Raw genomic sequence first — 16,962 nt, 5'->3', positions numbered from 1 at the left:
GCAAAAAAATCTTAGATTCACACAAATATATGTTACCACATGTGTCTGTAACTTTGCCACCGCGCCGAAAGGCGCTGAGGTCCCTCGAGTGAGCTGTCCATCATAGTGAGGAAAGGGCGCGAAGACGTTGCATACCCTAGTGTGTGTTGGGCGGGGCCAAACAGGCGGGGCTTCCATGCGAGTTCACATGCCTCTTGTTTATAAAGGGTCAGAGACCGATCAGAGCAGCAGCTGAGAAGAAAGCAGCCTCCTGGTCACTGCAAGTACACAGGAATTGCGCTCGAGAAACTCGTGGATGCAAAGACCTCCATCAAGGATTACATCTAATTGTAGGCGGTAGATATGGGGAGGAAGCACACCTACCTAATCTTGACCATGCTTACTAGTTGTTTGGACTGGTCAAAGGAAGTACACGGGGATTGCGCTAGAGAAACTTGTGGATGCAAAGACCTCCATCAAGGATTACATCTAATTTTAGCCAGTAGATATGGGGAGGAAGCACACCTGCCTAGCCTAGACCGTGCTCACTAGTTGTTTGGGCTTATTATAATGCGTTACTGAATTTGAGCTTCAACTCGGGCACCTGCTTTATTTATATCTGTAAATGCTTCCTGTTGAGGTTTAATTTTTGTGACAGGAGCATCGTGCCAGAATGAATCCTGCCTGCATATTTATCCACGAAGATGCCAACGTGTTGTGCCATACCTCTACTCAACTGGAGTACTTTGTACTGGATAATGAGTAAGTGCTATCTCGTTGGGTAAATGTATAGTACTTTTGCTACACTACAGCTGCTTAAAGGGCCAGAAGAGTTGTCTCCAGTGACCACGTGTGTCTGTAATTTTGCCACCGCGCCAAAAGGCGCGGAGGTCCCTCGAGTGAGCTGTCCATCATAGTGAGGAAATGGCGGGAATTCGTTGCATACCCTAGTGTGTGTGGGACATGCCAAACGGGTGGGGCTTCCATGCGAGTTCACATGCCTCTTGTTTATAAAGGGTCAGAGACCGATCAGAGCAGCAGATGAGAAGGAAGCAGCTTCCTGGTCACAGGAAGTACACAGGGATTGCGCTCGAGAAACTCGTGGATCTAAAGACCTCCATCAAGGATTACATCTAATTGAAGGCAGTAGATATAGGGAGGAAGCACACCTGTCTAGCCTAGACCATGCTCACTGGTTGTTTGGGCTGATTATAATGCGTGACTGCATTTGAGCTTCAACTTGGGCACCTGCTTTATCTGTAAGTGCTTCCTGTTGAGGTTTAATTTTTGTGACAGGAGCATCGTGCCAGAATGAATACTGCCTGCATATTTATCCACGAAGATGCCTCCGTGTTGTGCCTTACCTCTACTCAACTGGAGTACTTTCTACTGGCTAATCAGTAAGTGCTACCTCGTTGGGTAAATGTATAGTGCTTTTGCTACTCTACAGCTGCGTAAAGGGCCAGAAGAGTTCTCTCCAGTGACCATGTGTCTCTGTAACTTTGCCACCGCGCCCATAGTCGCCGAGGTCCCTTGAGTGAGCTGTCCATCACAGTGGGGGAAAGGGCAGGAAGATGTTGCTTACCCTAGTGTGTGTGGGGCGGGGGCAAATGGGCGGGGCTTCTATGCGCGTTCACATGCCTCTTGTTTATAAAGGGTCAGAGACCGATCAGAGCAGCAGATGAGAAGAAAGCAGCCTCCTGGTCACAGGAAGTATACAGTGATTGGGCTCGAGAAACTCTTGGATGCAACGACCTTCATCAAGGATTACATCTAATTGCAGACAGTAGATATAGGGAGGAAGCACACCTGCCTAGCCTTGACCGTGCTCACTAATTTTTTGGGCTGAACGTGTGAAAAAAAACACATAATAATCCGCTTGAGAGCGGATTTGAGGATTTTTCAGCAATTTCACAAGATTTGCAGGTCGGGAAATTGCCGAAAATCCACAAATTCCGAGAGCTGAACAGATTTTGTGCCCATACTTAGACAGTACATCCTGTAATAGCACCTGGACTTTGCTTGCTGCAAGTCTAGCCCTGCCAAGTGGTCCTAATACAGTCCTGGGCTCTTGGAAGTGGGTATAAACTGCTGCTACAATAAAAACCCACGCATCAATGCCATTGCCCAGATTGGAAACAGTGCATCTCCCTTAACAGCAATACATCGCTGCTGCTTCGAGTACCATGGACCCTGCATCGCCAACTGAACAGCGGATCATCTTCAGTATCTGAAAATCTTCGACTTTGTGAGGCTCGGCATCAACGCAAAAACTTCATTCCTGTGCTTCAATGATGACGCATTGCCTTTTGCTTTCGGAATTGCAACTCCATCGAACACACATCCAAGGTACTTTTCAGTAGGCCGAAGCTGGTCCCTGTATCCAAATCATGTTCCTCCACGTTCAGCCTGAACATTTGGATTTACCCTGGACTAGCTTGATCAGATAGCCCCAGTTGGCACTTTAAGCTTTTAAGCACTACAATTTCATTTGTTCTTTAAAAGCACTTAACTTTGGTTATACTTATTGGATTATTGTCATTTTGGTCTTGTTTCGTTCATAAAAATAGAAGCTATTATTCAAAACGGGTGTGGAGTATTTTTGTGATGTTTTCACTGTGTTACTTTTTGGAGTGTTGCAAAAATATTTTATACGTTGCCTCTTAGCTTAATCCGCCTGCTCAGTGCCAAGCTACCAGAGGGTAAGCATAGGTTAATGATGTGTATCTGAATTACCCTGACTAGGATTGTGGTCCTGCTTGGACAGGGTGCATACCACAGCCAACCAGAACATTTCTAAAGGGTGTTAATTGTAACTAGAAAATAATGAAAAGTGTAAGTCACTATTGGTCAGATGCTATATAATGCAATTTTCAAGGATTTATTGAACACTGTGATGTATATCCCTTTGATAACTGCCAATAAAAAAATATTTTCTAAAAAAGGGCACCCTGGGTTTCCGCACAACACAACCTCTACCCTTTCCCTACAAACTCTTTTGTATCATTTGGGGAAATTGTCTGCTTTTCCCTGGACCTCCATTTCCTTCTTCTGATGGGGAGCTAAATCACCCTTCTAGGAATCCTTTCTAGGTACCTTCTTGGACCCTCTGCTACTGATTCAGAAGTCAGCAATCATAGCAGGCTCTCTGGATACAGTGAAATGTGAATCAATTAGGTGCTAGCGCAACTCTGTAAATCAATTTCTCAGTATCTGCTCCTTCATCATCTATACTACTATTATAAAGAGAGAACACAAACCTTTGAGCCAGTTAAACTCGGGAACCACAGCGCCAATCCACACACCCGATACATCGTTGAAAATGTCAGGGTGTGCAGATGGACATAGGCTATATAAAAGAAAAATTAAATGTAAATTTAAAAATGTAACTTAAAAAAAAAGTAGTCCCCTGGAAGTAGCGCCGGCCACGATGTAATGCTGGCGAGGATGACGAGGAGGAGCGGCAGACATGAGCGCGGGGAGGAGCGGCGGACAGGCGGGGAGGAGCGGGGAGGAGCGGCGGACAGGCGGGGAGGAGCGGTGACGAGCAGCGAGGAGCGGCAGTGAAGTCAGGAGCGCGGGGAGGAGCGGCGGCTCAGGTAAGGCAAAGGAACACGTAAAATGTCGGGCGTGCAGGGGCCTATGCGGGCGGTTGGACCTAAAGCCTCATTGCCCCGGACAACGTCGGGGCGGGCTGCTAGTCAAATTATAAAGCCCATCATAATCATTTACTTTACTGTTTTTCACCCATCCATACAGTGCCTTACTTCATACATCCACATAATCAACCCATGACAGGTGTCTCAGCTTTTAGTTATCCCTGAACTGTAGGTGATATTTCACAGAGGGTCAGACCAAACTTAGGGATTGATTTAAATTTTAGCTGGACTACCGCTATCACTCCATGGCAGAGTTTCCAAATGCTCCATAAGGTGACAGAATCCCACCCGCCCTATTTAGATGTGTGCTGGCTAGATCTTTATCCTCATTGACAAAGTGTCCACTTTTGTGTATGCTGCTCACCCCTGCCAATGCAGCAGACTCATCTGCTGGAGAATATCACCCATCAGGGTGGCGGAATTGTGCCTATCATACTTTGATATCACAGTTTTGCTGGCATAGCTCAAGTGGCGGTTCCTTGATGGAGGGATTCTTTTGCAGGACAAGCTCAACAATGTACCCTTACTGTGGCATAGATGCCAGTATAACACACCTGATGTATTTTGCCTAATTAATTTCATCTGCATGCCATCCTATTAAATACACTTCATTTTAGACCATGATCCAGTCAGAGTGTGTGGATACCGCCTTGAGAAAGGTTCTTATCCAGGCGCTTCTAGTCAGTAGACTAGACTATGGGAACTCTTTACTGATCTGGATTAGGGGAGATCTGCTGTCAAGACTGCAGGTCATCCAGAATACAGCAGCCCGAATGGCCCTCAATAAACCGGCTCACACCCCATCACTGCCTTTGCTCTGAGAATTGCACTGGCTTCCCATCAGGAAAAGGTCAATTTTTAAACTCCGATGTCTGGTAATCAAATCTCTCCACATGTTAGGCCCGGTATATCTAACAAAAATAACTAGAATGGTATATAACGGGACGTCAGCTGAGATCCAGACTCAAAAGCTGCTCTGTCCCCGGAGAATAAAAAAAGGCAAGATGGGGGGTGCCGCCTTCTCCCACCTAGCCCCGAAACACTGGAATGGCCTGCCACAAGACATTCTAGCCTGTACCAATCTAGCACAATTTAAGAAACGTTTAAAAACCTGGCTATTTTAGGGAGCCATGTTCACCCTCAGCATCATCCACTGTCTGTCTCCTGGGAGCAAAGAGATCCCCCCGGGGATGACTTGTGGCGCCTTACAAATAGTAAATACTAATACTAAATAATAAATAATAAAAGCCTCATTATTTCAAGATTTTAATCTACTTAAAGTACCTTTTTATTCTTTTATTTTATTATAAACTGGTTATTTACTTCTTCCCAACAATGTGTTGGGTGGCATGTACCTTTGTTCCTCTGGCAGCCAGTTTGACGGTTTTAAGTAGGTGACTTCACTCTGCTCCCCGGTCCACTGCAGCACTTCTGTGCTGATTCAGTGGAGGGAGCGGTTCTGCTTTGCATCCCTACCCGACTGCAGCTGCCAGTTTGGGTGGGCAGGGGTCTAGTTGTTAATATGCTCCAAATTCACACCATAAATTCAGAGTATGGCGCCAACGAACAGCGGGCATGACGGCGGCATGCCAAATGCAAGCACGTCTGCATCCGTCCGAGCCCAGATCTTGTTGAGCACTGGAACCCCTGCTGGTTTTACCTCATATAGTGGAAGCACAATCCACTTCTCAGGTAAAGATCTTTTTGAGGCTGGAGTCCAATGGGGATCGGGACCAGCAGCTGGCAGCAGGGCTTCTTACCACAGAACGCTGTGTGCAGCAGATATTGCAGGACCTCTAACACTCTCTTCTATGTGTCTTACACAGATAGAGACCATGCTGCCTAAACCTGTGAGGGGTAGGAAACCCCATGGTAGCACGCAGGCAATGAAGAATGCTCAGATTGCTGCAGGGGCTGAGATGGTGACAAGGAGATAGACTGCTAAAGGAGCGGGCAGTCAGATCTCTGGCGCTTTGAGATGGTAGGAGGGCAGAAACAGCCTTCAAATGTTTTAACGAGGATGTTGACTAAAGCAACTTTAGGCAGTGATGTGGTGAGAGCTGGGTGCCCAGACTGAAAGACACACAACAAAATGTAAGGTGAATACAGATGAGGCAATGGGACAGGATTAAACTCTCACCCCCAGTGAGAGATAGCAGCAGAATGTTCTGCTGCAACAAGTGGGCTATTTAATACATTATCCCCACCCCTAATTATGGAGAAGGTGCTCTCTTTTGAGGATGTTAGCCCCAATAACACTATGAAGGCTGGAGCTGGATAAAAAATGACAGATGATCCTAAAATTGTGTCAAAAAACTTTCAGATAGCACCACAGACCCAAGTACCGGGAGAAACTGGGCTATATTTTTAGATCAGTCAAGCAGGTCTGCGGGAGACAAGCTGGAGCTCAGTAACTGCTCTTCCTGGAGAAGCAACATAGGGAGTACAGGAACTGATGAAAGTAATATGGGAAAGGGGAAGCAACAGTTAATTAGGGCTCCAGAAACTTCAATGAAGGAAGTTGGCACGGTTTGGAAAAATAAAATGAAGGAAACCCCAAAAAGGGATAGCCAGAATCAAAACCCAAGGGAGCAAGATTTGGTATGAGACTACTCCCGCTGGGGGGAACAGCGGCTGCTGACATGGTCCCCACAGGAGATATATCATTCTGAATGTTACACCAAAGCAAATAGTTGAAAAAATCATGAATAATCAACTAAATAAATGCCAGGAGACTCTTACTTAAGTGCCAGAAGTCCACAGGAACAGATGACTACTCCCAAATCCCCACAGCGACTGCCCGCGCCACAAGAAGTGAGCATTGACACCCACAGGGGAGAAAGGGGAAATGGGACAGAAAAAAAGAGACTACTACCAGGTTCAGGAATCTGCCAATTTCCCAGAGACTTCTCTATAATCGACGGAAGAGAATTCTGATGTGGTACATCTATTTGGAACAGTTTGGGCAGAACCTGCAAGGGATGAGACAACCATCTTAGTTCTCACTCACTCTCTGCAGTTGACAGCTTTCTCTCAGTCAAACTCCATTCTACCTGCTTGCACTAGTAGTCTAGCCCCTCTCTAATGTTGTTGCTTCATTTACTGAATTTATGGCTTCAAGAATAATACTAGGATTGACTGCTTAACTGGAATGTCTCTTGGAGAATAGGGACTCTCAGCTCAGCAATGCTGACCACAAGGATTCAATTCTAATACAAAAGTCTCTGGATTCACAATACTCAAATTCTATCTTACTGTCTTCGCAGGATACGAAGGAATGAACAGTTTACAGTTCCAGAGTTGCTCCGTTCAATTAACGAGCATCAGAAACTCATCTCTCAGGATGACGGAAGAAACCATCCAAAAACACCAGTCTTTTAAAAAAGGGGAACGCCCCTGGTGTGCACACCACTCTGCGGAGGCGGAGTAAAAAACAAGAACTTAACTAACTCTAAACTTCAATAGAGCAAGCGCTGAGGCAGAATGCTGTCGCCTCACCTCAGACAACAGTCGAAGTGCCTTCTCCATTGGGAGTGTGCACCAGAGGAAGGCTTCTGTTCTCAGGAGCCTTCGCAAGTCTAGAGCGCTGAGGAGGTCCTAGATGGCGAACGCCATCTTGGAAGGATCTCTGTGCAGTTGGAGTGATAGACATCAGCAGTCTCCGCAACAGAGTCCAAAGGTGAGGATGCTGCTGCAGCCTTAGAGGATAAGGGGCAAACCTAAGTCTTTTCTTCCTAGGTGGGCGATCAGAGATACTAGCGATTGTGTTCCTGACCATCAATTTATTTTAGAGAACAATCTAATAGAAGCCACACAATTTTGATTTAGGTCAGAACTTAGCACTGAAACTGCCCCTATTAAAGCAACAGAAGAACTAAAGTTCATCCTAAATGGAGGAGGAACAGCTGCTCTGATCCCACTAGATTTGTTTGCAGGGTTTGATATCATAGACCATCCACCTCTGCTCTCATGCTTGGAAGATTTAAGCATAAAAGACATAGCTTTAGAATTACTTAAATCAGTCCTAAAGAACGGGGAAAACACTATGAAACTGGAAAATTTTAGTTCCAGTGCCTTCCTTCTACCTTGCAGGGTGCCACAGGAATCATCGATTAGTCACACCCTGTTTAATCTCCATGTAAGAGAGCTTAACCCCTCGGTCTAATCCTTCGGCTTCTCTCTCACTTCATACGCAGATGATACGCAGATCGTTCTATATGCTGCCAATGACACCAGTTGCACTAGTCATCAGCTTTACAATTGCATGGGAGAAATTGGCAGATAGATGAGTAAGCAATGTCTTAAACGTTATTCAGATACAACTGAAGTTATTATTCTTGGAAACAGCCCTCACTTCTGGTCTACCACTTGATGGCCATCGGACCCGGGTGCTCTACTGCAACCCATTACAAAGGCAAAAAAATCGGGATAATGCTTGTTGAGAAGCTTAATTTCAGCAAACAAGTCAATACAGTTCTATCTTGTTCTTATAATACTCTTAGAATCATGAGACAAATTATACACTTTCTTCCCAACAGTTCTAGAAAAGAAGTCATATCCTCTTTAATCCTATCTAAAATAGAATATTGTAATGAACTTTACATTAATCTTCAGGTACAATATCTTAAAAACTTCCGGCATTGCAAAACACTGCAGCCAGATTACTTCTTAACATTCCCAAACATCAAGCAATCAAAGATCTACATTGGCTAACAATTAAGATTCACATTAAATTTAAGGCACTTTGCCTTACCTTCAAAGAGCTGCATGCCACCGGTCCAGAGTTTTGGAGAAAATCCATTTCCTGGTACGTTCCCAACAGGAGTCTGAGATCAAGCGTATCCCACAAAGTTACCACCCTCAGATTTAAGAAAAATAAATGGGGTGGAAACAGCTTCCTGGCGGAAGCTACCAGGGAATGGAATCTTCTGCCATTACACATAGGATCGCCACCCTCTCAACAGATTTTCAGAAAGCTTCTGAAAACCTGGCTTTTCACTTTACAGCCCTCTGTATGCCTCTCCCCCTGCTCTTTCCTGAGCTAGCACCAATACCCCCTAGGGTATACCTAGCGCTTTACAAGTATTTTGATATAACAGCCTTTCCAACTCCATTGCACCTTGACACTTAAAGGGAGAGATGTGCTTGCTGAAGTCAGGTTATTTTGTTGCTTTTCCCTGTTTCTTGTCCCTTTTTCCTTCTTTCATGTATTACCTTGTGGTGAATTATTTTAATCTCATCTTAGTTATTTGGATAATGGCACTGAGGAGACATCCCCATTTAACAAAGGGTAAATTGTCAGTCATGATGGATGAACTCATTAGAGTAGAGCCACAATTGTTTGGAGCTCAAGTAGAAAATACAGTCATATCCCAGGAAAGGCAAATATGGACAAGAATAGTTGACAGAGTGAATGCTGTAGCAGACAACCTGCACAAACAGGAGGAAATTAGGAATAGATGCAGTGCCCTGAGGATGAGAGTGTGTTCCCTGGCCTCCAATGGCCACCTGGAGGCCGAGAGGATAGGTAGTGGATCTCCCAGCTCCCCATTACAATGCTTTCCTTGAGAGAAGAATGTCTTGCAGATCCTACATCCTGAAGGCTTGACATGAATCCCTGGTGAAGTGGAGGCTGGTAAGATAAACCTTTCAATGTGTCACTAAACATAAATGTGCTGGTTGCATTGACATTAGCTGTTGCTAATGTGTTCAGCACATTTGTTTTTACAAAGAAACCTAAATATATCAGTAAAATCTTGTTTTTGTTATTTTGAAAGTATTGGGTTGTGTTTAAGATAACAGGTTTCAATCTGCATTACATTTCGCAAGATGTTATGTTGCTTGTAAGTGTTTGTACACTAAATAGCAAATACCATTTATGTGTTTTTCACATAGTACATTTCTTTTTACTGCAGAATTTTCACTAGGTTTGCTCTACTTAAAATTTAGCAAATGTTGTGAATATTTGATTGAGATAACTACAACAACCATGATGTCTTGTTTCTGTTATGTGAAAATAATATTGCAACACAATCTTGCCCATTCTCCCTTTTCTATCATATTTCTACATATGGTAAAGGTCATTTATTGATCAATATCTATTGAATGCTCTCTTTAGAAAATGTGTTTGTGTTGCATTTTGTGTGTTGTCCTTTTCTTGTTATGTATTTAAATTGATGTCAATAGTTTCGAAAATCGAGGTTTGTTCACCAAAATTTGTTAAGGTTTGCAAATGTATTTGCTTAATAAAAGTGGTATATGTGAAAAAGTTACTCTGCACTGTTTATATGATGACTAACGCTAAACATCCTTCTAAGCTGTGTAAATGCCTGTTTTTGTAGCCTGCTAAGCCCTTGTCTCTCTACTGTATTGTGTTGAATGGTTGGTACGTTTAATGTATACTTATTAATTTTTAATTTAATTTCAGGAAATCTAATTACCTGTTAATTTGAAGTAGTTTTGTTTGAAATGTAAACTGATTGTGTAAATATTTACAATACCACTGAAAGGTGTAATCATGATACTGAATTTCGTTACCCTCTTAGGTTGCTATATTTATTTCTTCACACTCATTGTATGTTTAATCTACACCTTTACAATATATTCATTTTTGCACATTCATAATAGGTCTAACAGCCAGAGCTTGTGGTCAAACATCTATCAGTGAGGAAACCACAACTACAGCCCAGGATCAATCCTCCAGAGCGAGGACTCCACTCTAGTCCAGATGAAGAGGAGAAGCCTTGTCCATCAATTCTGTGTGGGAAGATGGCTCCAGTTAGTCACACTCGACCCACACCTAAACCCCCCCAGGCTGTTACACCACCTCAGCTTATGGATACCTCCTCTTCCTGTGTCCAAACCAACATCATATCAATATTGTACCTGCCAGTCCTGGTTGCTTTTGAGACAATACCACCACCACCTACCATTCAGCTAAGACCCTGTGGGATTGAGCACACTGGGTAAAGGGCACAGAGTAGTGGGGGTCGGGTCATGGAAGGGAATATGTGGGCCAGCATAGGGAGGCTACTGAGTTCACTGTCACCCAAGCCACCATCTACCAAGTCTTGTGATCCATCCATCAGTCCCAAGATATGATGGGTGAGGTCCTTACAGAGCTCCAGGAAATAAAGCAGTTGCAGAGGGAGCTCAATGTTCAGATGGAACATCACAACTCTAATATGGGTTACGTGACTGTGGTGCTGAATTATATTTACACCCATATGTGCAGGATTTTTCCAGCACCATCTTCTCCTTCCTGTAGCCCAACTACATCTTTGCCAAATACATTTGCCTGCGCCACAGAAAGGCAGGCTCTGACACAAGAGGCAACAATGGAACACTCCTCAGTCCCTGCAACTCTGGATCCACCAGTCCCCACAGGAGCTCACATTCATCTGGACCATCAGTAAAGTTTCTCAAGACCAACACCACCAAGAGACGTAGAACCTAATTTTCTCCAGTGTGTGACTACCATTCACTCTGTGAACTATTTTCTGATGCGAGTTGTATTTTGGACATTAGACTTCACACAATTTTGGCTCTTCAATAATGGTTTCATTGACCATAACTGACTTTTTCATTTTTATTTGTTTTTTGGCTTTCATCCTGCTTTAATGTATTTGGTTTTTTTTTCAACGCAAAGCTAACAAAGTTAAAAACTGATGTTGTATTTCTTTGATCTATCAACTCATTATTTTCCTTAAATCATATTTTTTTAAATGTAAAAAAGCAAATGTTGGTTAAATCATAAATTAATTACAAGTAAGTAATGTTTCTCTCAATTTTCAACCAGGACAACAAAATACAAGTACCGAAAAAATCATCAACTAGTATTTTATGAAATATGAAAAATATTTGTCTGTCAAGTTTTTACTACACATAACAGACCTTTCATTAAACAAATCCTCAGTGCCAATTTTACATTTCCAGTTCCAGACTTGCCAACACTGAAGAAGGGGATATATATTCAAAACAATCAAATTCAATACGCAAAATATTGTTGGGTTATGTTGTCAGCTGGAACAAGATCTTATGCCTCACAATACAAATTGCACAACAATAACACCAAGAGTCCAAAATCCTGGCTCAGTTTAGTGGCCTCGGGATCTTTCAAATACACTGTTGCATTATCTAGGGGTATGTAACAACGAATTTTAAGTGGTGTCTTACAAGAAGTTTTTTCTACAGTGTTAAGACACATCACCAGCTTCATAAACTTAACACATAATGAGCATTTTAGCAGTGTGAAGACAGATTAGTATGCTTTGTGTGGACTATCACATATGGTTAGAGCAATTCAAAGCAGCTCATATTGGCTTGGTGCCAACATTTGACAGAAAACAAGTCCAATTCAATCTTAAAAATTTGCATTCAATCATTGTGCAACTTGCCTCAGTACAAGCTAAGTAAACCAAATGTCTGTGTGTGTCTTTCACAGGATCAACCCATTTCCAATTTATACTCTGCAACAGCAGCATATAACTGCAAATGTCACAACGTTGAAATGTCAAAATGAACATGACACATTGGAGGATTTGAAAACAGACCAAAATAAAAAGACTCATTTAATTACATTACACATTATACTCATTACAAATGAGTACCTTTGAGGGGGTTTGCAGAGGCAATCCGTGATGGGCCATTTGTTTCGGCACTTATCTGACCTGCTTCCTGATAATGGGGGACATTTGCTACAGGTGTTCCCTGCCGCCACTGCTTGCTCCAACTGCGCGGCCGCTGAGGGGGGAGACTACAGCTCTCAGGACTCCCTGCGGCCTGACGCGGCCCAAGCCCACTTCCGCGCCCAGTGGCGCTTAAGAGAAAGGCGCTTAAGAGAAAAGCAGCGCTTTGAGGACTGGTAAGAACTTTGGTGGCACGGAGTTCTCGACGTAGTCCCTCCTAGTATGAGCCCCATTGTATAGGAGCTATTTTGTGTTTTTGTTCTGATAATAGTTGCTACTCATTCTTACTGTTCTAAAGTCCGCTACTTAAAACTGTGATTTCCTGTTATCACAATTAGATTCAATGGAGAAACGAAAGAGTACTGTGGGCACCTTGGACGCTTTTCTGGTGAGAGCGGAATGCCTTCTTAATCATGAAATTCAATTAACTGAGCGTAGGCTCTCACTTGACCCCCTACAGTTTCCATTGATTAGGGAGGAAGAACTTACTAGAACATTAACCCCAAAGGCAAACACTGCCTATACCCCTTGCCCCTCCCCCCTGATTACCCAATTACTACCCCCTAAAACACCGGAGAGGGAGACCGATAACACTACCCCCGTAGGGAAGGGGCCCAAACCTGGAAACAAACCAAACAAATGAAAGGGCGGGCAATAAGAACAAAACAGAAGGGAGAAAAGCAGGGCAATGATGGAAGGGAAAAAGACTACCACCGTTCTAGTCCTGTGGGAACAGCCTCAATGCAAACTCAAACAGAGGAAGCTTTAAGCTACCCTGAATCGCAGTTAGGCGTACCTACTATAAATTCTAAAGATGCCTCACAAGGCCTGATGGTTCATATGGAAGATCTAATGAAAAACATTTTAGAAGCAAAGCTCAGAGACATGACAACCCAGATGACCGCACTTCTCGATGAAAGATTTGCCTGTATTGAGAACAAGCTAGAACAGTTGAAGGAGGATGTAGATTCAATAAGTGCTCGACTGGGAACCTCACAAACGACCCCTATTAGTACGAATTCCTCCCTACTGCAAAAGGGTGCCTAAAGGCAACCTACCCAAGAGCTTAAGTCTGGCTCTTTAAATGAACCGCACTTAGAAACCCTAAAAAATCCCGTAGCAGAGGATCGCACATTAAAAGTTACTGCCAAAGTGGAGAATATCCGAAATCAAGGGCAGGAAAATAATAATCTCAACTCCACTAATTCTATTGTTCAACCCAATACAGATAACCTCAACTTGCCACCTGCATCCTGTCCCTATGTGTTGATTCTAACGGGGGTTCCACCTTTAAAACTGGGACAGACCAAATCCTGGCTTTCACTTCGTAATAAAGTAGTGGACTGGCTGATGAAATATAAGCACTTTAACGTGCAGCATATAAACCAAATTTTGATGGCCCGAAGAGTGGGGTGGGTGGGTCCCTCAACAAAATCCATACAGGGCGACTGTATTGTCGTAAACTTTAGGACTCCCAGAATGGTTTGTTCTCTTTTAACCTATAAAGAGGAATTTCCCACACTACCAACAGCAATTGTGTCTCTTCCTCTCAGTTTTTTCTATAAACCTGTTTCCAAGACTAGTGCAAAAGCAAACAGCTCTGTTGTAACTTCTAACAGATTTGAGTTGCTGTCACTATTAGAGGAGGTGGACTGACAACCAATTTGTGCATCAGGGTATGTTCCTCATATAGCTGAGGGAAACAATAGGGATGAATCAGCCACTCCTGTTTGTATTGCATCTCTGGTAGCAGTTTGTGCAGTAAATCCACTGACTCTCTCTTCAATGTATAGGCATTTATATAGCGCACTACTTACCCGTAGGGTCCCAAGGCGCTTTGACCGCTGCGAAACCCTTCCTGGCTTCCCTGAGAGATGGTCCCTTAATGGGTATCTCCAGGGTGAGACCAGGCATCCCCGGCGGTCTGGTGGGGCCGTTAGTGAAGATGAGGCAAGCTAATGCCCAGAGTTGCCGAGTGTGATCGCTGATCAGAGTGGGCACCGAGGCGAGAGAATTATCGAGTCCGCTGACCCTGGTCCAGAAACCTGCCGCGCCGGGAATCGAACCCTGGTCCCGGGCCGTCCTCTGCTCTCGGGTCTGCCGCCTCTAACCAGTGAGCCACACTCTTCCAACCCTTGTCTGGTCCTACCCCAACAGGAATTAGAATCTCCCGAAACTAACCATGGAAATAGATCAGTCTCAAAGTGACCCTCAACAATAATTGACTCAGACTTAGCTTTGGCTTCTTTAACTGGTAGTACGAGTCTAAAGGAACTTGGTGGCGCGACCACAGATTTACTTCTTGATATTAATTCTTCGAGAGGGGTCCCCCTCAGCATTGTATTCTGGAATATTGCTGGCCTCTGCTCTAAAATCAAGTCAAGGTGATTGGCTCACATTTGCACGGACCCATGGCATCTTGTGCTTACAAGAGACCTGGGCCGTACAACCTATCCATTTAAATGGATATAAAACATTTTTCTCACCTGCAACATCATCGACATCAGGGCGTGCAAAAGGTGGGTTAGTGATTTATATCTCAAACGTAATACATGCAAGAAAAATTAGTATCTTAAAAAACGAGGAGAATTATCAAATACTTTCAATAGATACTGATAAATTGGATCTCCTTGTGCTAGTAAACTTCTATAATAATTTACCACAATCCCAGTTAATAGTGACGCTGAATGAAATTCGCTATTTTCTTCTAGATTTTAATAATAATCATCATTTGAAAAATCCTATTATTGTTTGGGGTGGTGACTTTAACTTATCTCTTTGTAAAAGAAATGATAATATAACCTGTGGCCTCTTGGATGAGCAGGAAAATAATATCACGCATTTTCCCCACACTTGTATTGTTGCGTTTTTGAACAAGTCGATTTTGCTCCTGCAACTGGCCTTCGCAAATGAATTGACATCTCCCATTGTTTCTTTAACTCCAACTTTCAACGGTAGAGGAACCTTTAGTTGTATAGATTTTATTCTTCTGACAACTAGGGTTTCACCCCTGATAACAAATTTTAAAAATCATGATTGTGCATTCAGCGATCATTTCCCAATTTCTATTACCTTTTCCACCCAGTTGACACGAGGTAGGGATAGGCTCACTATGCTTTAGGAGGAAGAAAGCCTGACCATGAACAGATTGAATGGCTATTCCCTAAAATGGACCCGCTCAGATCCGGAAAAGTGAACTGAAAAGGTTGTTAGAAACACTATGCCTGCAATTAGTTCTTGTTTGGTGGATTGGTCAACCTCGCAGGATATTCTTGAAAATTTTAAGGTAATAACCAAATCCGTTAAAGAAGCCCTGACCAACGTACCCAAAGGTAAAAGAAAAAATAGGGTTGGCTGGTTTAATTAATCTTGTACAAAGGCCTACTCTAACCTTAAAAATGCTCTAAAGGGGGCGTGGCCAAGATGGCGTCGGAGTAGGACGCTTTCTCGAGCCTCTCCGACGCCGGACCTGCAAAGCGGCTTAAAGCGGGGTCCCAAGGCGTTCTGCCGGTGCCAATGGAGGCTGCCGATTCCTGGCGGCGTGCTCCGGTGCCATTGCCTGGGAGAATTGTAGCCTGCGAGAGCCGGTGGAGAGGAGCCGAGCTGCGGCCTGTGAGGCGGCGGCCTCGCGTGATCTGGAGGCCGGTGAGGGGCGGAGCGGACCCGGGCCCTGGCGAGACACCGGGCGCTGGTGGCATCGTGCTGTGCTGGAGGAGCGGGGAGCTAGACTCGCCAGCGGAGGAGCAGACAACGGAGGAGGCTGGGCGGAGGACTCGGCTGAACGCACGGGTGGCTGGGAGCCGCCGGTAATCAGCAGAGAGGAGCCGAGCAAGGACCTGGGTGATGGCCTCCTGGGATCCGGAGCCGGCCCGACCGCAGCAGCACCTGCCCAGCGGGGGAGAGCAGGGGAAACCCATCACGCCAGGTGCAGTAGATCGGCGTGCCTGGCCTACGGAGGAGAGGGGGCGAGGCTGAACTGTGACGGAGCCGCATATCTGCAGGGGAGCTAGCGCCACGTTGGTGCCTACGTGAGCCGGGCCTGGAGAGGGAGAGCAGCTGGAGGGCCTTAGAGTGGCTTTGCACACGCCCGCGGAACGCAAGGTGGGACGTAAAGACTGGCAGACAGGCCATAGTGGCGGCAGTGCTTTAGGAGCCATCGGGGGAAGTTGGCTCTGCCGATCTGTACTGTGGAGGGTCCTGGCGTCGCACTTGAGGTGGGCCTACCCGGCTGCGACTTCACCAGCGTGGTCGCACCCTTGGGCTGAACATTGGCGACCAGGGGGGGCGGAGAGTTCGCAGCTTGAGAGCACGGATTTCAGGTACAGAGCGCCGAGGCTGCCGCCTGCCTGAATGGTGGGCCCCTCTTGCGACTGAACACGTGGCGCCAATTTGGAGAAGCTTTGACTTTGGCGGACCGGACCTGATTGTCCCTGGTCTTGGCCTTTGGCGCGGGCAAGTGCTGTGGTGGGGTCACGCAAGTCCTGTGCCTGGGTGCCGGCTTTGAGGTGAGAGCCTTACCACCCGCTGTCTGCCCCTGGGGTTGGAAAGAACCTCGGACACTCGAGGCCCCGGCGAGTCGTGGTGGCCCTGGGGAAGGTGAGGCCGCATTACCAACGAGGCGTGCCTGAATGAACTCT

This window comes from Lissotriton vulgaris, chromosome 10, assembly GCF_964263255.1.
Source record: "Lissotriton vulgaris chromosome 10, aLisVul1.2, whole genome shotgun sequence".
Lineage (NCBI taxonomy): Eukaryota > Metazoa > Chordata > Amphibia > Caudata > Salamandridae > Lissotriton > Lissotriton vulgaris.
The sequence above is the reverse complement of the archived record's forward strand: the minus strand, read 5'-3'. Positions refer to the sequence as shown.